The 22,340-nt window shown below is 37.6% G+C and overlaps 1 long non-coding RNA gene across 1 annotated transcript in view; it reads right to left on the reverse strand.

The window, feature by feature from the left end:
* The window catches only part of LOC116586162, a 134,711-nt gene that overhangs the window by 32,784 nt on the left and 79,587 nt on the right, over positions 1 to 22,340 (reverse strand). The window lies entirely within an intron of this gene.

The raw sequence follows: 22,340 nt of genomic DNA on the forward strand, positions 1-22,340 counted from the left end.
ACATGTTCGCATCATTGCTACACTACAGTCTTTATGGTTGCAAGAGATCTTGTCATAAGCTAAGTGTATTAGTCAGCTCAGGCTACTAGAACAAAATAACAGACTGGGTGACTCAAACAACAGACATTTAGTTATCACAGTTCTGAAGATTGGGATGTCCAATAGCAAAGTACCCCCAGATCTGGCTTTTGGTGAGAGCGGTCTTCCTGGCTTGCAGAAAGCTGCAATCTTGCTATATCTTTACATGGCCAAGTGAGGAAGCTCTGGTGTCTCTTCCTCTTCTCATAAGGATACTAGTGCCATCATGGGAGCTCCATACTTATGACCTTATCTAAACCAAATGATATCCCAAAGGCCCCACCTCCTAATACCATCATATGCGGGAGGTGGGGGGAGGGGCGGGGGCAGGGAGCCGTTAGGGCTTCAGTATATGAATTATAAAGTTGGGGGCAGGCGAGGGACACAAATACTCAGTCCATAACTTTTCTCTTCTCAAATCTGATATATATTAACTTCTATTTGCCTATTCAAAGGTTCAAGACAGTCTTAGAAGAGTCTGATCCTCCAGTGAAAACTGAGACCACTATCCATGCACCATAATTTGGCATTTGATGATAATCAAAAGAATGGTGGTGGTGATAATACAAAGGTGATGATAATAAAAACTAAACGGTTTTTCGTTTGTTTTTAGAAAAGAGTTTTCAAAACAATTTGTTAATATAACTGCTATGTTTAAAGGCTTCTCTTTTCAGTCTTTCAAAAAGGAAAAAAATAATTATTTCGATTAAAACTGAGTTAGGCAGAGTTTAAGCAGTCTATAATTATCAGGGAAAAAAAAAAAAAAGACTGAGCCTGTTGCAGTTTATTCCCCTCAAGGCATTCATTGGGAAGAACCCTGGGGCATCACTGTAGCCTAGTACTAAAGTTACCAATTCAAACCACTGTCCATCCAAGAAAGCCCCCTGCAGAGCCCTTACTATTATTACTCAGTGCAAAGGACTGCATTGTCTTCCTAAACATCTAATTTAGAATTAACTTACATGAGCTCTTATCTGCACCACAGTCTTGTGGAGCCGCCAATATCACCCTGAACCTGGACTAGGTCAAAATATAAAGCTTGGGTCCTGTGAATTGCAAAGAAGTGAGACAAACCCGATGTGTCCAGAAGATCTTAGAAATGAAACATACTTTACCTAATTGTTCTACAATTTCTTTAACTGTTAACTAATGTTAGCATTTATAAGGGAAAACGGCAACTTAAGCAAAAATCCCATTTTTTAGTATATAAAAATGACTTTTCCTTGGTTTGAACTGATTTTCCCCCTGTCCCCCAATTTGAGCTGTTATTTGGGGTTTCCAAATATAATAATGCTTCTGACCATTCTTAATTGCACCTTAATGGGTGTTAAGCACAGGAGTGTGTGCAAACAGACTCAACTTTTCTAGTCTTTGACTGTTCCTTGCCTCTGGCCTCTGTCAGAGAGGCTTGCTAACTACATCTCAGGGGAGCAATCACACAGCTTGACTCTGCCTGTGGCTCTGACTATTGGGACTTCCTGAAGTCACAACCACTTTGGCGTCCAGAACTGGGGCACGGCGTTGTCTACTCTTCATAAAATCCAGAGATTGCAAGTGTGAAACGTGAGAGCTGATTAGGAATGCACCTTAAATGGTATCAAGGGAGCCAGTTAGCAATGCAAAATATCAGATAATATAAACATAACATTCACTGCCAGTAGATCCCTTATGTGAGTTCCACAGAAAACAAAATGCAACAGAAAAAAAATTGGAGGTGAGTAATAAATACAAGATTTCTTCAAAGATAATTTTACGTAAAAGTTCAATTTCATGGTGGAAAAAATTCATAATAAAATGATGTGGAATGATGTGCCAGAAAAAAATTGATATGTCTATTTGTCTTTCTGGAACTTGCTTGGTATTAATCATTTCTAATGGATACATCTAGTCCTCTTTATACATACACCATCTTTCTTGTGTATTATTGATTGAGAGAATTTGAAGTTAGAAGATGCAATTATTTTGGCTGTATTTAACCTGTTTCTGTGACTACAATAGAATGATTCCATTTTGCCTCTTTAAAAAGCCAAAGTAATCTTGATTGAGAAATTTCTTTTTTTAATTATCAGTTTTTAAGAAACATAGCATCATGCTTAGCAGAAGGGCCCTTTCTTCCTCAGAATTCTCGTGTTGCTACTCTCTTGTCAGCCTAGGCTTTCAGAGAGAGGAGAAAAAAATCTTCATAAAAGCTTTGGCCTAATTAACAAGAATGAACTAGATTTTATGATGAACAATTTATAGGCAGTTAATAGAGCTCATACACGGTAGCCAGGAGCTAGATAATTTATCATAAAAGGAATTTCAGTTACATTCCTAATCCCCATTCTCTTGATATTGCAACCAACTGCATTTACAATTGCCACTTTTATAAGCTTTGATTTACTGACAAATGTTGCTGCATTTTATAGAGTCATAATGAAACTTATAAATGCAGTAAATACTTGTATCTCTGCCCATATGCTTCAAATACTTTGCCAAACAATTTACTCTTCTACATTGTTATCTCTAGATGAAAACAATTTTTCAAAGATCTCCTAAGGATTCTTCATACTAGCACAAATAATAATAAAAGTAATAGCAAATTGTTTATTAACCATCCTAAATATTTCTTGAAAAGGAACTGATTTACCCCTAAAAGAACAATACAGCTGCTGTAATGAGGTATGAATGATAAGTACTTTTCAAAATTATAAATAAGATGAAATAGCAAATATCCAAACATAATTTTTTAAAAGGCAGAATTTAAAGTAGGTGAGACCCAGGAGATCTGATTGTCTCTTATCACTTGGTGTCTTACCGCTGTTCCTATTTTATTTTATTTTTACTTTTTTAGAATTTTTATTTGACAGAGAGAGAGAGAGTGAGAGAGGTAACACAAGTGGGAGAGGGAGTGGGCAGCGGGAGTGGGAGAGGGAGAAGCTGACTTCCCACCAAGCAGGGAGCCCAATGCAGGGCTCCATCCCAGGACCCTGGGATCATAACCCGAGCCAAAGACAAACACTCAATGACTGAGCCTCCCTGGCGACCCTGCTGATCCTTTTTTTTTTTTTTTTTAGATTTTTTTTTTGTTTGTTTATTTGACAGATGGAGATCACAAGTAGGCAGAGAGGCAGGCAGAGAGACAGAGGGGGAAGCAGGCTTCCTGCTGAGCAGAGAGCCCGATGCGGGGCTTGATCCCAGGACCCTGGGACCATGACCAGAGCCGAAGGCAGAGGCTTTAACCCACTGAGCCACCCAGGTGCCCCTGCTGATCCTATTTTAATGTTATAACAAAATATGGCAGACATTGTGGGGACAGAATTGAAGGACTGTATATATACGCTATCAGCTACATCTCCTCTAACCACCACTCTTTAGAGGAGTTCTTGAATTCTTCAAATTAGGTTAACACTTCTTCCAGAAAGCCTCCCTTGACCATTGGCATATGCTTTCTTACCATCCTATTCTTCCTCTTATCACAAAACAAATACATCTGTCTTGTAACTGCCTGATTAGCATTCACATTCCCCATTGACCATGAACTCTAAGACAGTAAGGACCACCATATTCCCACTCTGGAATCAAAACAATGTCTGAGACATAATGTATTTGTGAATGAGTGATGTCCTTGGTTTCCAAGCCTGTAAATATAAGTGAGAATAAATCATCCTAGTTGTATGATCCAGTAATAAATTTGGTCGCTAAAACTGGCATTGACTTAGTCTGTATTTTAAAGAGTACGACATTCAAAAGCCATGACTTTCTCTACTCCTTTCTCATGACCAGCATTATAAATACTTTTAAACATTATGCTCTATTTAGATCTTTCACATTTTAAAAGGGACATGTTATAAGAAGAAAAAGGTAATAGAGGAAAATAATAAAAATAAGAAATGATGAGAAGAGAAATCCAGAGGAGAAACTCAGAGAAAGACAATGGTTTGACTTGAAACAGATGTGCTAAATGTTACATTAATCATGGTCTCTGGGGACACAAAGAAAGTGCTGCCTGTTTCTTGAAGGAAGAACAGAGCCATGGACCCTTGCAAAGCTGTTTAGACTCTATAACAAATTCCTGACCTAACAGGCTATGAGGTATGAGATTAGGCACCTATAGGCCCCCTCAACAGACCGTCTTTCTAGTGATTCGGGATGTAGTACTACCTGCCAAACAACCAGTTTTTGTACACCTGATCACATTATAGACAGGTGGTCAATTTTATTTTATCATCAACTATTCCCAAATATCAAATATACCTCTTCTTCATCCAGGGTTTCTTATCTCCTATCTAGAGATTATGAAATAGGTTCTATTATTTTTTAAAGTAAGACATTTTTTCTGGGAAGATGATCCTTTTTCCTCTCAGCTTCATCCCATCACCTCAGAGAATTTGAGGCTCAAACAGCTGTCCCAGAAGGCAGCCCCAGCTGCCACATCAGTCGCAAGAAGACAGCATCCCTGGCACCCTCAGAATGGCTAGCAGGAAAATGCAGCTGAAAATCGGCGAGTACCTTGACACCTTTTCCAATTTATTCCCTATCTGTGGAAGTGTGGAGACCCGCTGTTCCTAGCACTGTCTACCAAGGATGCCAGGGCCTGGCCAGCACATGATACCTATGAGAGATGGAACCAAAATCTCTTGCCCTGAGTCAAAATAAAGCCTCAAAATGCTATCTTTCATGATGCCTAATGGCAACTAAAAATAACAGAAGTGGTTAGTTCAGACCCAAGATTCACCTTGGAGATTTTTCCTAATTGTACATACCCCCAAAAGTGTCTTTTTTCCAAATGGAATTGGTCATTGACATGCGGATGTGCTCCTAATAGCAAAATAAAAATATTCCCTGCCCGAAGCATTATAATAAAGTTGTCTTTTTCCATTTCATTGTCTCAGAACATTTAATCAATTGACACGACATCTGGGGCAGGTCAAAAGGAGCCACCTCTATTAATTTATAATTGCAATAGTCATTAACTTATTGATGACATACTCATTACTTTAACTTATTTTTAACAGTTTTAGTTTTAGTTTTTTAAAATGTTTTTAAACTATAAACTCACCTAGGAGTCAGAGATAGAAACCTATGCACTTTCTTAATCCTGTGTTCCCCATTCTGAAAAAAATCCAGCCCCAAGGAAAATTCTGAAGTGGACATATTTTGTCTGCAAAAAAACTGGCCTCCCATTAAGGAGGGTTTCCTATTGTCTACCTAATCTCAGGAGCCTGAGATCATCTACCTACCAAGCTCTCATTTAAATTTTATATTAAATGAAACTTTGAAAGTATATTTAATTTTTCTAAGACAGAACTGGGTACACAGTAAAAGCCCCAAATTTATTAACTCCCTTCATTTTCCAGCTCAGGAAAAGATCCATTACCAGTTATTTCCAAATGTATGAGGACATCAATCAATAATTTCCTTCTACCTGCAGTATTCTCTTCTCTAGTTATAAAAGGAAAGGCTTGTCTCCTTATTTTTTTTTTTAAAGATTTTATTTATTTATTTGACAGAGAGAGAGATCACAAGTAGGCAGAGAGGCAGGCAGAGAGAGGAGGAAGCAGGCTCCCTGCTGAGCAGAGAGCTCAAAGCGGGACTCAATCCCAGGACCCTGAGATCATGACCTGAGCCGAAGGCAGCGGCTTAACCCACTGAGCCACCCAGGTGCCCCGGCTTGTCTCCTTATTAAGGAAGGTGTATGTGTGTCTGGATGAGGGGGAGAAGGAGAAGTGGAATGAAAGAAATACAAATTCTTCCTAGGCTGCTAAATGGCACAAAACAGTTACCTTGCTCTGCCTATGCGTAAAACCCTATTTGCTCCTTTCTCCTCCTCCCCTTCCCTCCCCCACTCCCACCCCCCAGCCTCCACTCCCTGGCAGGGGCCAGCTTCCCCTTCTTTATCTTTCTGAGTTCACAGCAAGACTCTGACGACCCTATCTTAATTCTGGTCTCAAGCTAAGTACTTCACTGACAAGACAAGGCTTGTCCCAGGCAGACAATGGGAAGTAGATAAGTATTAAAAATGCTTAATTCCAAACATGGGAATGAATAAGCTAAACCGCTTTGGTAATAATTCTCCTCAGTATCAAATATGATGAGGAAAAGCATTCCTTAGCACAATGATGTGTACATAACAAGTGGTTGGGTTCATTTACTTAACATGTTTTGCATAAGTTGTGATTAATAGTCTACATTTTTTTCTGATATTGTCTCCATCACATTGTGAATTTTAGCTTTAAACAATGGCTGTGTTTCAAATATTTGAGAACATACCAGACAGGGATCCTCCACCCTATTACCAAAAATACTATAAATACTAGCTAATTTGGGGAATCCACATTCTGTATTTCTTCCCCACCAAGCTTATAAAATGTCTATGCATACATGCATTGATATGCAGATTTTCTTGCTAAACGTAAGTATACTCATATAACCATAGTCACGCTCATATTTGTGCGGGCAAAAAAAAAAATAATAATACGTTAGAACTAGGAGGACATTGCAGGTATAGTTCAGGGCATCTTCGAACAGCACATCTTTCTATGGAATGTGGGCCACTCATCTAAACATCCTAGGATTTTGACATAAACCCTGTCAGATAGAAGATTCCATGCTACCAGATACACTTCTTTTGAAAATGTCATCCAGGGCAGAAATTGATTTTCTGCCTCAAATGCAGGTGTTGCTCTGAGAAACCCCCTATCCTATTAAAAGTGTCCCCCTGTTCCACCTCCATCTAGACATATAATACATGATGGAATTGACATATTTGTAGGAATGCAAAATTCTCACTGATTCATTCATTTGTTCATTCAACAAGTATACACAAATCACTGCTCTAAATGCTAGGGGTACGGCAGGGATCAAGACAGTGAACATCTGGGGCACCTGGGTGGCTCAGTGGGTTAAAGCCTCTCTGCCTTCGGCTCAGGTCATGATCCCAGGGTCCTGGAATCGAGCCCCACATCTGTTCAGCAGGGAGCCTGCTTCCCTTCCTCTCTCTCTGCGTGCCTCTCTGCCTATTTATGATCTCTGTCTGTCCAATAAATAAATAAAATCTTAAAAAAAAAAAAAGACAGCAAACATCCCTGCTCTCTTGGAAACTACTTGCCATGTTCAGATAGTGTATTGTTGTGTAAAAGTATTATAAAACAGGGTAATTTGCTAGAGAAAGACTGTTTTGGATTGGGCAAAGAAAATCTCTCCCAAGGCTATGCTATTTAAGCAAATCATACATAATCATAGATATTAAATAACTTGATAGAAAGGTCACAGGATCTGGACACAGAAGACTCAAGTTCTAATTTTCTAAGAGTCTTTAGGCCAGTTCCTGAAAGCCTTCTCCTTTTAGCATAGAATAGGTACCCCACTGGGAACATTTCTCATTCTCCCTAAAAGGGTTGATATTGGTTCAACTTGATGAGCTTTGTCCATTATGATATTTATATCATAACTAAAACCCACTATATCCACCTTCTTAAATAATAAGACTCTAAATCAATGCTTCTCAACCTTGAATGCACACCAGCTTGGAATCCTAACCGGCCGGCACTGCTTTAGATGCTGAAGTAAATGACGTGAGATGAGTCAGTATGAAGGACTTATAGGTGCCATCCACAAGCAGCCTAGAAAAGGGATCGGGAGTGGGGGTCTTTGAGAATTAGCAAATCCGCAATCTCTGGATGTTCCACTGCCTTACAGAAAACCACCTGATGTAAGTGAAAACCTTTGAAGCAATTCAACATTTTCATAGCTGATTTAACCCAGGTGATTTAGAGAGATATTTATCAGGGGTAGGAAAAAAAAAAATCATGGTCATATGATCAAGGCAGATTCAGACTGGGGGTGATGTATATGTTTGTGGTGTTACCACATTTTTTTTTCAAGTTTTACAACAGAAATCACACTCTTTTGAGGTTAAAAACTGCCCTACTCTCTTCAAAAGATTTTAAATTTCACACCTCCACCCACACATTGAATTAGTAGTTCAAACCAGATGGAGTTTGGTGCTTTAGGTTAGAATGACTGTCTGGCAAAGTTCTCTCCTTGATTGTCCATAACTATCGTTTAGGCCTTAAAGGCACTTTGCTTGATTTCTGGCATTAAACTGCATTTATGCTATATTAGGTCTTACTCTGAGCTACAGAACTTTCCGTACCACAGCCATGTGGAGGGGCTCAAAATAGTTTTTTGACAGGTCATTAGAAAGAACCAAGAGAGAATTCAAAGATGAGTCAGAAGTATTTTAATAAACAAACATATTCACAGACCAGTACCTTTTCTCACGGTGCTAATATCCTCACCAAATGCTCATTTCTTCTTAGTCACCCAAATTTTACCAGTTTTCAAGGCTCAACTCTACTCTCTTTATCTTTCTCCCTTTACCAACCTTCTAGAATTCATAATTCTTATATATACACACTACTGACTTCTAATTGTATAGGATTTAACTGACGTATGGGTAAAAGATAAAAGATACCTCTACAAGATAAAAAAGGACATTTTACGCTACTGTCTCTCAGTAACTTCTCTAATTAGACTAGATTCAGGCAAACAATGGAGACTTGGAAGATGGACAACAAAGGAAACTACTTCAGAGACGTTGCCTAGGGCTACAGTATTAGAGCTTGATCTGAACCATGTTGGGAAAGAAGCAGAAGAATAGACCCAGTAAGCATGCCCCTGGCTAGAAACCAGTAGCTTTGGAGACAGAAGGAGAGACCTCAGAATCTGAAAGCAGAACCAGATTGGAAAGTTAGTTCAGCAATATCTCTATAAAATGGGTTTGCAGAATGCCAAGAGGAATAAACACGATGTGTGGAAAGCAGCTATCCCGTGATGCCTACCATATAGTAGGTACTTGGCAGATAATAATTATGACTGTGATGGCCCAATATTGTTGGGGAAAAAAAGAATTTTACTACGTTTTTGACCGGAAATTCAGGAAGAGATATGATATAAAAATACAGGCAAAAATAAAATCTATGAGAAATATTAACTGGGTCACACTGAATACTTGGATCCAAGTGAAAGTTGGGATTTGTTTGGGAAGACGACTTCTCATCAGTTTCTTTTTTATTTATCCCAGAAATGCATCTTTTTTCTCTTTCCTTCTGGTTGATCATATAAAAGTGTTAATAAAGCTTCCATATTTCAGATACTACAACAATGTAGGACAAAGGAAAAAGCCCGTGATTTAAAATCGGCATATGTGGGTTCTGGTCTCACTGGAAGCAACTGAACAATTATCTTACTCTCTGCACCTTGTCTTGATCCTTTGTAAAATAAGCACTCTTACTTCACAACGTTCTTGGGAAAATTAAGATGAGGTGTAGAACTTACTGAATACCTTGTAGTTGAGATAGGCCAAACTATTCAGCAATCAAATTTAAAAACAAAAACAAAAACACTGAATTGGTACTTATTATTTCCTATACGCAAAGGACCATGAAAGATACAAAATAAATTGGAGCCAGAGGATCCAACCTAGGAGAACTAGTTGCTGGTGGGACTGCAAATCACTTAAAAAGGACACAAAACTAAGCTGGCATAGTGCCAGGTGTGAAAACACAGAACGTTCCATAGGGAGTGATGATGCACAGAGCTTGATCACTAACCTCCCAGACTACCACTCCAAGGCCACCTCAGCAGAGTTCTAACCTACCCCTTGAAACCTCATTTACCAGGTCTTTCTTGGAAACTTGTTTCAGCCACATATGCTATCCCCAAACATGTGCTATACTCTCCCTCTGCTCATTCTCCTTCTTTCCACATCTAACCATGAAGCTACCCAGAATCTTTGCTCTTTAAAACCCTTTCCCATTTATTACCACATATTCTAAAGGTCACTTTTTCCATGAATCTTTCCTAACTCTTTAAACTAATTGTTCCCTTCCACATTTGAACCTCCTATTTCATTTTGTTAGTGCCTCTCTGTAGCAGTTTGTACAATCTACTTACATATCACCTTTCCCCTCTTGGTTTAAAAGACAGAAAACGTAACCTCCTTCACCGTATATCACTCCCCAAAACTTGCTCATCAAAGGTATTTACTATTTTTTTCAATATTTAATTCAATTATAGAATCTGGTTGAGATGCTTATAAACCATGCACCAAACAAAAGCAGTCTTAATCTTGATCGGGACAGAACAATTCTCTTGCTACCTTGTTCATTTATTCCTTAAGTATTTGTTACTGGTGCCTATGTTGTATAAGCCTATGGGATACATGCAAGTAAAGAGCTGATTGCAGAAGCAGGTGATAGGGCTGTGATATAAGACGGACAGTATGGGCAGATCGGTGGGGAGGGGCGCAGATAAATATCCCTTCCTTAACACTCTCCAAAGGACTTCTAATGGCTAAGAAAAGAATTTTTTCAGTAGGTGATCCATGAATCAGAAAGTTGACTTTGACATCAAATCTCTCTCCAAAGAGGGTAGGAACAGAATGATTTAAGCTCATCCAGAGAAGAGATATAGAGCAAAGGCAGAAGAGGCCTCTCCCCGGTCTGCACATTGGACTCACAGTCCTTTGACAGAGGAAAATATTGGGCAGACTGATAAATATTTTCATCTACTTAGTAAGACTTCATGCTATATACAAGCCATTATTTTCACAATTATTTCCTTTTTTTTTTTTTGACTGATTCAGAACAATCGCATTTTGAAATTATAGTACTGAAATACGGCAAACGTCTTACTTTCAGCAGCAATAAACTTATGGCTAAAACATAATGTTTCTTGTATATTCCTTCTCTATTTCTTCTTTTGGATTATAGATTAAGAAAGAGATTTTATGCAGCAGTTGGTGACAAAATATATTTCTTATTAATGTGTAATATTTGCTACATTAATAATTTTATGGCTTTAATTATTGATGCGAACTTAATTGTGCCCCATGTCCCTTTTTCTTGCAGCTCAATAAAAACTATATATTTCTTTAATTAGGCTTCATTTGAAAACTAGAAGACAATGCAGGAATGGTTTCTTGCTAATTCACCTATCTATAGCCAGTAAAGAAATGGAATTAGTGTCTTGAATGTGGTTTAGTGAGAAAAAATATCTAACTGTTCTGAAAGTGTGACTTTCCTTTGCACAGTTAACCTCACCCAGAGGCCAGGGATATATAGCCAACAGAAACCGAACACTGCAATAGGGGATGGTTTTCTCCCTTTCCTGGCTCTGGGGAGAAATTCCATTGATTTTAGTAGAGATAGAAAGGGAAAATTGGGGTCACCTACATGGTTATCATACTGTCTTCCCTCTTTATATGCTCTGCTTTACTAGAAATGTAATTCTGGTCTTTCCTGCTTGATTTCAACATTTTGTTGTGGCATTCTACTTACAATCACGGGGAATGTTCTGGGCTCAAATGTTTCAAAACAACTGCAAGAAAGGCTAGATGGAAGGAAACTAACATTTGCTATGCATCTGGTCCAGGTCACACTAGGAGCTTCCAATCAATTACTTCTTTAATCTCCAGGGGTCACAATAGCAAATATCCAGAAAACCAGAAATGAAGCAAGCAGACTGGGCTTGAGAAATAAGGAGCCCTCTGAGCGCCATCTTTCATTTTCCACTTTTGATAGAGAAATGAGTACAGAAAAAAAAGTTTAAGAATAACATTTGCAACTTTCTGTAAGAATAACAACAGAGCAAGTGCAATGGTGAATTGCAACTGATGCTCCTATCTCAGGGTCAGAGAGGTCACTGGGAGTAAAGGGACTATGGCAAACTAGAAGGAACACATCCCATTCTAAGATTCTCTACTCCGGCTTTATTGTTGCCATTTTGATAGATCTTCTAAGTTTTTAAGTGAAGCTTAAAAGTTTCCTTCTTACATATATTTCTTTTCTACTGTTACATAAAAGATAAACACAAACTTACTAGCCTAAAACAATACAAATTTATGATCTCACAGTTTTCTTGCTCAGAAGTTTAAAATCTGCTTAGCTGGGTCCTGTGCTAAGGATGTCATCGGGCTAAAATCAAGATGTTAGCAGGGCTTATAATCCCATTTTTGCCTCTAGAGTCCTCTTCCAAACTCAGTGGTTGGTGGCTGAACTCATTTCCTTGCAGTTGTACAACCAATAACCCTATTTTCTTGCTAACCTGTTCGCTAAGGACTACTTTTAGCTCTGAACTGTCCCCTACTGCCCCTGCCCCTAGCCATAGATCTTCTCACCACATAGAAGCTTATTTCTTCAAGCCCAGCAAAAGAATCTCTCTAATGCTTCAAATCTCTCTGACCTCTTTTTAAGAGCTCACCTGCGTAGGTCAGGTTCACCAAGGATTATCTTCTCCCTTGATTAAATCAAAGTGAAATGATTAGAGACCTTAACTATACCTGCTAAATCCCTTCTGCCATATAATGTAACATACTCACCAGAGTGATAGCCCATCATATTCACAAGTCTTGTTCCTACTCCAAAGATGGGGGTTAAACACCAGGAGGGGGGAATCTTGGGAGCCATACTGGAAATCTGTCTACTACAGCACCCTCCTCGGGCTTCCCACAGAAGTGTCATACTCTTTTTAAAAACGAGCTGCTGATTAGCCATGAATACTTTAACTTCCTTTTATTTTCTACAACTGCCTTGACCTCTCTGCACTATTTTATCATAGTATCTATTGGTCCAATGCCATCTACATTCAGTGCCTGTCGCTATTTAAAAAACTTCAGTGTCACAGCCTTTTTCCTGCAATTTGATAAGTATAATAAATAGTTGTCACAAATGAAATTTGCACAAAAGCTAACTGTGATGTCAATAACAGGTATAGTTTTTGTAACTGTAATGTAGGTTGATTCTTGAAATCCTAAATTTATTATTAGTACATTCTATTCAGAGGGACTTACTCTCTTGATATACATAGAAAAGTCAAACTTGAAAGCATTTTAGAAAATGACAGACATCTGAAAGTCCCATTTTTATTCCAATGAAAATACCTTTTACCAAGAAGTTAAAATTTCCCACAAATATAAAAGGACTTAAAAAAAAAATAAGGGTAACAAAAAGTGCTATTATTCCCAGTAAGACAACTCATAACCATGTTGATTTAGGAAAATATTCAAGCATTTACTTGGGCAATTGTAAGGTAAACTCAGTTCCCACAATGAAAGGAAAATGTTTCAAGGAGATTTCTGGGGTTTCTTTTTAGCTTACTTGCTACTTTACCTATAAGAATCTTTCACATAATTTTTAAGGGCAAACTATAAGAAATATTTATGTTTAGAGGAGAAATCCATTTATAGGAGTTCAGATTTAATTTTTTAAATAGATAAACACAGTCTTATAAATAAAATCAATGATTTCCCCCAGACACTTCTAGAAAACAAATAAAAATAAACCAGCTCTAGTTGCCTCAGTTGTTGCTTGAACACCAAAGAGCAAAGCACTGGGATTTTAAAGAGTGGTGGTATTATTTTAGACTTTGTAAATCATATAGAGTAATTCATGATTTAGAAAGGAGCAGTTAAAACACACCACCAGCTCATTTCATGCATGGAAGGAAATTCTCCAAACTCTTAAACAAATCTCCAGTCAGTTAAATGACAACAATGTTTAACAGATAAATAGTCAGTACTTCCCCAATTCTTATTGATGAATCTCTCATTCTCAATTTTAAAATTTGTTGTGTCAACTAAATGGCTGTAAGTGGAATGATTTACACATATTATAGTACATAAATTAACTAGATCAGTTCAACTAAATGCCAATATTTTATCCCATCTAATTTTCTTTAAAAAAAAAAAAAGGTTTTATTTATTTATTTGACAGAGAGAGCACAAGCAGGCAGAGCGACAGGCTGAGGGAGAGGGAGGAACAGGGTCCGCAAGGAGAAGGACCCCCAGGCAGGACTCAATCTCAAGACCCAATCTCAGGACCTTGGGATCGTGACCTGAGCCAAAGGCAGACACCCAATGCACTGAACCACCCAAGCGCTCTACCCTACCTAATTTTCAACACAGCATGCTGATAAATATTTATAGAAAAAAAAAAATGGTGTTCCTGTATTTATTATTATTTGCAGCTTGAGAAGACTGATAGGGTTACACAAATGTAATCTTAACTTATAAGTTTAATTTGATAGGCAGTCATTTCTGAGCATTTTTTATTGCACCGAGGGTGAAATTTGTGGTAAGTTCAATGTGGACATTTGATAACAATAATAATTTCAAAAGACTAGAGAGAAGGTGAAATTAGTAATAGAAAAAAAAGAAAGAAAGGAAAACTCATTTTAAAAAGCACTTTCTTCTTTTATCATTTATTAGATTTAAAAATACAAAACAAAGCTAACTTTAGCTCTTGACTTCAGTTCTTCATTCTTCTGAGTGAACAGAAAACCTTTCCCCCGGTATAATTTGAGAAGCACTGAGCACCTTCAGCTGGCCTTGACTTGATCCTGGTGACTAAGACCTCAAGACTTTAGTTTAAAGGCATTGGCAACCACCATTTAAAGGCAGAAGTTATCTGGCAGGGGTAGTGCATAAAGTCATTATCACGTAAGATTAGTTGTGAAAGATAAATTGTGGGCTTCTAATGAGCTCCTAATATAATAGGGGCCAGAACAGTTGGATCTGAAGAGGATAGGAAAAGGAAAAGCCTTTCTCTAAAACATCCCACTCACAATAATCATCCAGTGAATCTGCTGAGTTGAATCAGCTTAGACAGCACCAGACTTTACTTTGGGGACCCTGTCAAAGAATAATGTTTAGCTGAATCCCAGAGGAAACTTTTATGGCCAGGGGAAAGGAAGAGCAGTTAAAGGACAGAGAGTACAAAGGAGAATGAGGAAAGTACCCATATCCATGCCTGAATATTTAAAATTAAATAGGAGTAAAGAAACAGGAGATACTGCGTAACTACTACCCAGAGATGCCCCTCTCCTCCCACAGTACAAAATTTAACCTGTTCCCATTTATCCAATAATTTGTTTTAGAAACCCATGCAGGTTAACTAACATCTGAAATTCAGAAAAAAATTATAGAGGTTTTTCTTGTATCTAGATAGCCTGTAAATATAATTTTCATATCATTTAGGTAAGGCCAAGACACAAAGCTCCTCCAGTGTGTACCTTGAATTCACAGGAAAATTTACCTATGATAGAAAATAAAGCTATTTGTTAGCAATTAGAACACTCACCACCATTTATAATATTAAGCTAATCTTACACTTTTCAAATTTACAATATTACTTTCAAACTATCCAGAGCTTGAATTCAAATCTACAGTATGGTCCTTTTAGTACAATATAGATTCAAAGTCTTTCTCTGGTCATTTTATCCAAGATATAGATTATGAAGTTTAATTTTATACTTACAACATTACCATTTAATTTTCTCCAACAGCATACCGATAAGTTTCTGCTAGTGAATTGGCAAAAATCACAATTTTTCTTAATTTATTTTCTGCCATCCCATAATTTTTCAACCTAGCTCTAAGAGCTCTGGTTTCACTTCTTATAGGAAAGAAGCAGCTTCTTCGAATAATGCAGTAAGATCTAGGGATCTGTAACATGCTAGGGATCTGTAACATGGGAAATTGAATGATTATTTCAGTATTTCCACAAGCAGTTTTCAGAGGGTAGGGTCACACAAGTGTACTTAATCAGAAAAATGTATCACTGAAGTTCAGGATATAAATGCCAAGACACTGCCTACGATGCAGTACTGCTTGTTGGTATCTAGGACATCCAGAGTTCAAAGGGAAGATCCAGTGACTAGAAGGAGCTTCTCAGAAAAGCCATGGAGTTCTGGATAATATTTCAAATATGCTTATTCCCTACTTGAGTGATTAATCATACTTCTGTGATTCAAGATGCCTACTTTTCACAGTTATGGTTTCCAAAATTAGGAAACAACTTTTAATCAAGGTATACTTTTAATATGGTAATTTTGTTTTCTTTTTTGCAAATGTATTATTTAATCAATAGTGAAACTTAAATGATCAGTGGATCATTATACTTGAGAAAATAAGGTATTCCAACAGATAAATACAAGGCCAAACATAAGAAGAGTAAAACTTTATACAAGACCAGTATATGCCCTGATACAGTAAAACTTAAATGAAGAAAAACAGAAAAGGAAAAATTCTGTACCATGGTAGTGATCTTAGCTATTAGGCACTAGTTCTATGTTTAAAAGCATGTGGAATGCTTCTCCAGACTAAATTTAGCACCCTTGTGGGGGAGAGAATTCACTTGTTATTTATAAGTAAGAACACTGTGTGTGTGTGTGTGTGTGTGTGTGTGTGTGTGTGTGTGTGTTGGGGGAGAGGGGTGTTCCAAGTAATTCAAATCACATTAGAGACCTTAAGACTAGATCTACAACATGACAATTAAAGTTTTCATGAAAGATAAGTGATTACATGTGGTTAAAAGTGGTGATAGCAAAATAAATTTCTTTTCACTGAAAAGTTGTAATTTGACCTGTTTTGACACATTAAAGGGAGGCTTCCAACCTAAACCATTTTCTTAACTCTTGGGTCAATCAAGTAATTCTAACTGGGGCTGTAATTGAGCATTCTGGCAATATAAGGAGACTTGAATTTTTTTCTAGAACATCTGGCTCACTTAACAGACAAGAAAAATAAGGTTCAAGAAGAGAGTCATTGGGGGACGCCTGGGTAGCTCAGTCAGTAAAGTGTCTGCCTTCAGATCATGATTCTGGGGTCCTGGGACCAGCTCTGCATTGGGCTCTCTGCTCAGCAGGGAGTCTGTTTCTCTCTCTCTCCCTCTCCCTCTGTGCTCTCACTCTCTTTCTCTCAAATAAATAAATAAATAATTTTAAAAAAGAAGAAGAAGAGAGTCATTGAATTTGCCCAAGGTTGCCTAGGTGATTAGTGACAGAACCATGAGTAGAACCCAGTACTTTCTGTTTTCCAGCAAAATACTTTTCTCAGGGGAGAAGAGACTACCTCCCTCTCCCTGAACATGACAGAATACTGTGGTTCTGGGCAGCTTTGCCAGAACCTGAAAATTAAACCCAAGTCTCAGAGGAGTTTTGAGAAAGCAGAGCCCTAATTCTACCACAGTATTTCAGGTTGTTCTCTGTAATCCTCTGGCCACTGCAAATAGAAACAATGTCTATTTGGTTTTTGTAGCAGACCTGGGAATTCTTGCGTTAAAATACAGTATTTAAGCAGTCAAGGAAGTCTTTAATAAGTTAGAATCATATATCATTTTGAGAATTGGAAGTCTTGTGCAATAAATTTCATGTCATTCTCTAAATTTATAGAGGAGGAAGATAATGTCTGGGAAAGTAAAATGACCTGTCACGTGCTGGTCAGTACAGGGTCAGGACTGGGACACACGTTTGCTAACTCCCTGTCCACTCTTTCTTCATGACAACACATAGCTTCCTCATAAATGATGTCCAGGAAACTGACAGATGCCTACGGGAATTAATCTAAGACAGCTTTCCTCTGACAGATTCCTCCAGCCAACACAAGGATGTGGATGATACTTGTTTCAGGCCTGGCTAACTCTCTATCCTAGCCCTGCACACATTCAACCAAATATGATATATATGCACACATATAACTTGCTTGTAGGTAGACATCAGTTCTGTCTGATAATTTTCTCTCTCCCCTTTGTATCTTTTCCATCTCAACACAATAATACACAAGAGTTCCTACAGAAAAACAAATGACCCCACTTTCTCACTGGGTTTCCCTCTGGGAATAAACCAATGGACAAACTCTGTGGAGCGCCACGGGTGAGAAATTATACCTAGCTGTTTGCAGCCTCGAGCCTGTTGGGACCCAGCATTACCTACCACAGTGAGGCTAGAGCAAAGAGAGAAGAAAAGCTGATGCAGAGGAAGCCTTCAAAAAGGCAGAAACAAGGATATTGGGGTTCACATGAAGAAGATAAAACATAAGGTGGGAGGCTAGAAGGATGACTAAAAGGCTTGGTGAAAATGAGTTCAAGACCTCACAAAGGATTCACAGTTATGCCTTTGTTCAGGCCCTGGTGTGGACTGCCTGATGACTTCAGGAAACTAGACAGTTACCTATATTATATTTCTCAACTGATCCACCGTGGAAGCTATGATGGCTCTCTCCATGGTGCAGCCAGTGGGACAGTTGGTGGTGGCAGGCCATCTCAATTATGGCCACTTCAATTATGTTCTTGCTACTGTTAATACATGTTCAAATTCCGTTTTTAGAAAATTTAACAATGTATTTGTTGAAATACATTGGGATTTCTAGGATTCTAAAATAAAGATGCATATTAATCTTCATTTTAAGAAAAAAATACATTTCAAAAAAAGTCTTCAGGGGCACCTGGGAGGTTCAGTGAGTTAAGCCTCTGCCTTCGGCTCAGGTCATGATCCCAGGGTCCTGGGATCAATTCCCGCATCAGGCTCTCTGCTCAGCAGGGAGCCCGTTTACCCCTCTATCTCTGCCTGCTGCTCTGCCTACTTGTGACCTCTCTCTCTGTGTCAAATAAATAAATAAAATCTTTAAAAAACAAACAAACATGGAGGGGCTGGGAGGTTGGGGGAACCAGGTGGTGGGTATTAGGGAGGGCACGTATTGCATGGAGCACTGGGTGTGGTGCAAAAACAATGAATACTGTTACGCTGAAAAGAAATAAAAAACAAACAAACAAAAGTCTTCTAAGGGTTACAATAAGTTTCCCTCTTAAAATCTTCAGTAACTAATTTTAACAATGGCTTTCATATCTTTCTCAGTTGGGCATTTTGTTTAGCTCAAAAAAAAAAGAAATAACTATGACATTTCTCTTCTAATAATGTCAGGAAGTTTCCGTTGTTGCCCCAAATGAAAATATTTCACTGTAGCCTAATTTCCCTCTGCATTATATAGCATAAGATCAAGAGCCATAAAAAAATCATTACTTCCCTGATGACTTCAATCTATTTTATAAAGGGAAGAAAGTGAAGGATAAAGCTATCTCTCAGCATTTCCAAACCACTTTGCTTTTGGAATTTGGATTTTCAGACAACTGTTGGCTGTTCATTGGTTTGAATAACCCAAGCAAGGTACAAGAAAATCTAACTTCTATGTTAGAACTCACATCTGCTTATGCTAGAATGAAAACCCATCTGAGAATCAATGAAGCACATGGAGAGGGTCTAATTAAATCCCTATGCCATTTCCTTTAAAGCTGTCAAATTGAAATTGTAATCGTGTATTCATTCACCCCCAGTGGTGTGGTGGTAATTTTAGAAGTGGGAATATTTAAGCAATAAGACCCAACAGGGTGTGTTTTGCTAGGATATCAACAAGACTGGATAGTTCCTAGGTAAGCAGCCAATAGTCTGAAAACAAAACCTTTCCTAAAGAGTAGGTGAATCATAAGACCTTTCTATAAGTGTACAACCATGCTAACGACCAAGACAATTTGGGGAATGAAAACTCATAATAGATGTATTTATTAAATTATAGTGTAAAACCATGCTAAACTATTTAATGAAAATAATGCAAAGCATTGACACATTATATCAAAGTGATAATACATTCAACAAATTAAAAATCATATCTCCAAGATTTCTGGATTTTGAAGTCACCATAAAATTCCAAACATTTGTTCTGCCTACAATCCTCTTTCCTCTTATGCCTAATTTTGTTGTTGCCTTAAATGAGTTCCAAGAAAAATTTAGGTGAATAAATATGAGAAGAATATATGCTCTGCAGCTTGTTTTTGGGGTACATTTTTGTCTCATTTTAGAGGACAGCTCAGCTTTAAGGAGAAGTCTCTTTGGAACATAGATCGAAATGTCTAAAAGTTCTTCACATATACTGAAAAGAATATATATATAGCTAAGACCCACAATTACCCAGGATGCTTTCTGCACTATGTTTAAATAACAAATAGCTAAGAGAGGCAACTAAATTAGATAGCTAATTCACTGGTTTCATGTGGATACTGCCTGAGTTAAGAGACTATGGGTGTCTCCAGTCCTCAACATAGTATCTCTATGTTCTTTTTTCTAAGGTATAGGATTTCTTGCTCAATCTAGAGGCAATGACAACAACAAAACACCCAAAAGACAAAAAACAAAAATGAAAAACGAAAAACCAAAACCACAAAACACACAGGAATGAAAGAAAGAAAGAAAGAAAGAAAGAAAGGAAGGAAGAAAGAAAAGAAAAGAAATAGTTCTGTAGATTAAATTGTTAAACTGCTTCCTTGATATACTTTCTGACTGGAAAATTCAGTAAATCGAAGTAAAAAAAAGCTAGTATGACAACATTCTAACAATTCACATATAAAAAACTCCTCCTTTCACTAACCTTCTCTCATTTTATACCCTTCCATCCTCCTCTACATCCAATTTCAAACAGAAACACATCTGTAGGGATGAGTGTCAGCTGCTCTGCAGATAGATATAACCCAGGCGGGAAAGATCATCAGGGTGGAACAACAACAGAGAAAAAAGATAATACGGAGCCTGATTCTGTTTTAGCTCTCCCCACTCCTATGCCAGTCCCCTCTCTACACAAAACCTCTTAGACAGATCCCCTCAGTCAAGTGGACAAACACAACAACCTCAGAGAAAATTAAGGGAGGTTCCATTGTGCTGCATTCTCTATGTCTAGGGTATCTCTCAGGGAAGAATTGTGATAAGCAATATCAACAATAAAAAGGTAAAATAAAACAGAATATCACTTCTGTATAAAAAACTACAGAAGACTGAGTAGAACTAGAGGTCACACGAAGAATGAAATAACTTGATAAAGAGAGGATACTCTTCCCAGCTTCCTCTCCACTTGGCTTAAGCCTATTCAACTTCTGGTGCCTGGGATGGGGAACAGGGTGGGGTGGACACTTTGGAGAATGGAAGTCTACTGCTTTGATCAAATAAACTCACCTTTTCCAATCTGGTTTTCCTAGAATATAAAAATCACTCACATGGTGAGTGTAGAGAATCATCACCGTCATAATGCCAACTCACACATTACATTCTCTACCCTACACTGGCAACATAACTATATAGAGGGGAACAGAGTTCATAGGTTAGTTGAAGAAAGATGAAACTCATAAATGACAAGTAAGAATTCAAAACCACCAGCATACCAGGAGAATCCATAAATCGCAGTAGGGCAGATCCCCAAAATTAGTCAGTGACAGGGAGACCATAGGCAAAGTTATGATAAAATTCCAATATGGAATTCTTATAAAAAGAAGCATAAAACTTGTATGTCTTTGGACTTTTCAAGTGGAGGTCAACATTTGAATTATAGGGAATTGCTCTTTTAGGCTCTTATTTTACCTGAACCAAATTTGTCCAAACTTAAGAAGTACACATTGCTTAAAAAGAGCACATACTCCCACTCTCCAGGATTAGTGATAAATAACCAAAACCTCTGCAGGAAAAAATAAACTATTAAATTACTTATTTTCAATGCTCACTGGACAGCACATCTGAGGGCTCATGTTAATTGAGCATTGACCAATAGACTTCATCAGAGGTGTCAAATACATGACTCCAAATTAGAAGGATTATTTATTTCATAGCTTTATCTCCACAGAAAATTGAACAGTTTAAAATATAAGTATTATCTCTCAAACTAGATTTTTTCCAGTGTTTTTTTGGAAGGGACGCATATAAATGGATTTCAGAAACTATCTTTCACTTACAACATCATTAGATATGCTTTTTCACTTTTGTTGGGTTTTCACTATTAGATATAAACATCACATAAACCTCTACAGTGAAAGAGATGTCTCCACTTAAATAAATGTGTTGATCACTAGCAACTTACATTAAAAGCAAAGAATTCTAATTTTACTATTTTTTAAAAAAGAAGTAATTTTATAGTCTTTAGACAATTACTTCTTTCATATATATTCCAAACAAAAACGAATCATTTTAAGTACTAAGGATTATTAGCACCTTAAAATATAAGTGATTCTGCTACAATGTCAGTAGGTTACTAATGAAAATTATGTAATCGGTCTTTGTCCAGATAAGAGACGTGCACATGTAGAAGACATGCAGGCCTAGGCATTTTAGATTAGATAACACCTGACTTACTTTGAGAGAGAAAAACAGCAAAAACTTGTTAAAATCTCTGCTGTTTTAATTAGAGATGTAGTATCATGAAATACTTAATGCTTTCTTTCCTGCTGCTGGAGAAACACCTGCTCCTCACCCATTATCTGATCTTGTCAGTACCTAAATAGTAAAGATCAAATATTCGCTGTCAAATGGTATTCTGAGTAGTACATCTCAACTAAACTCGACATGGAGAATGATGGCTTTAGAGAGGAATAATGATCCAAATAACCCCAGCAATAATCTTGCTTTGGAAG

The sequence above is a fragment of the Mustela erminea genome, chromosome 3, assembly GCF_009829155.1.
Source record: "Mustela erminea isolate mMusErm1 chromosome 3, mMusErm1.Pri, whole genome shotgun sequence".
Taxonomy (NCBI): Eukaryota; Metazoa; Chordata; class Mammalia; order Carnivora; family Mustelidae; genus Mustela; species Mustela erminea.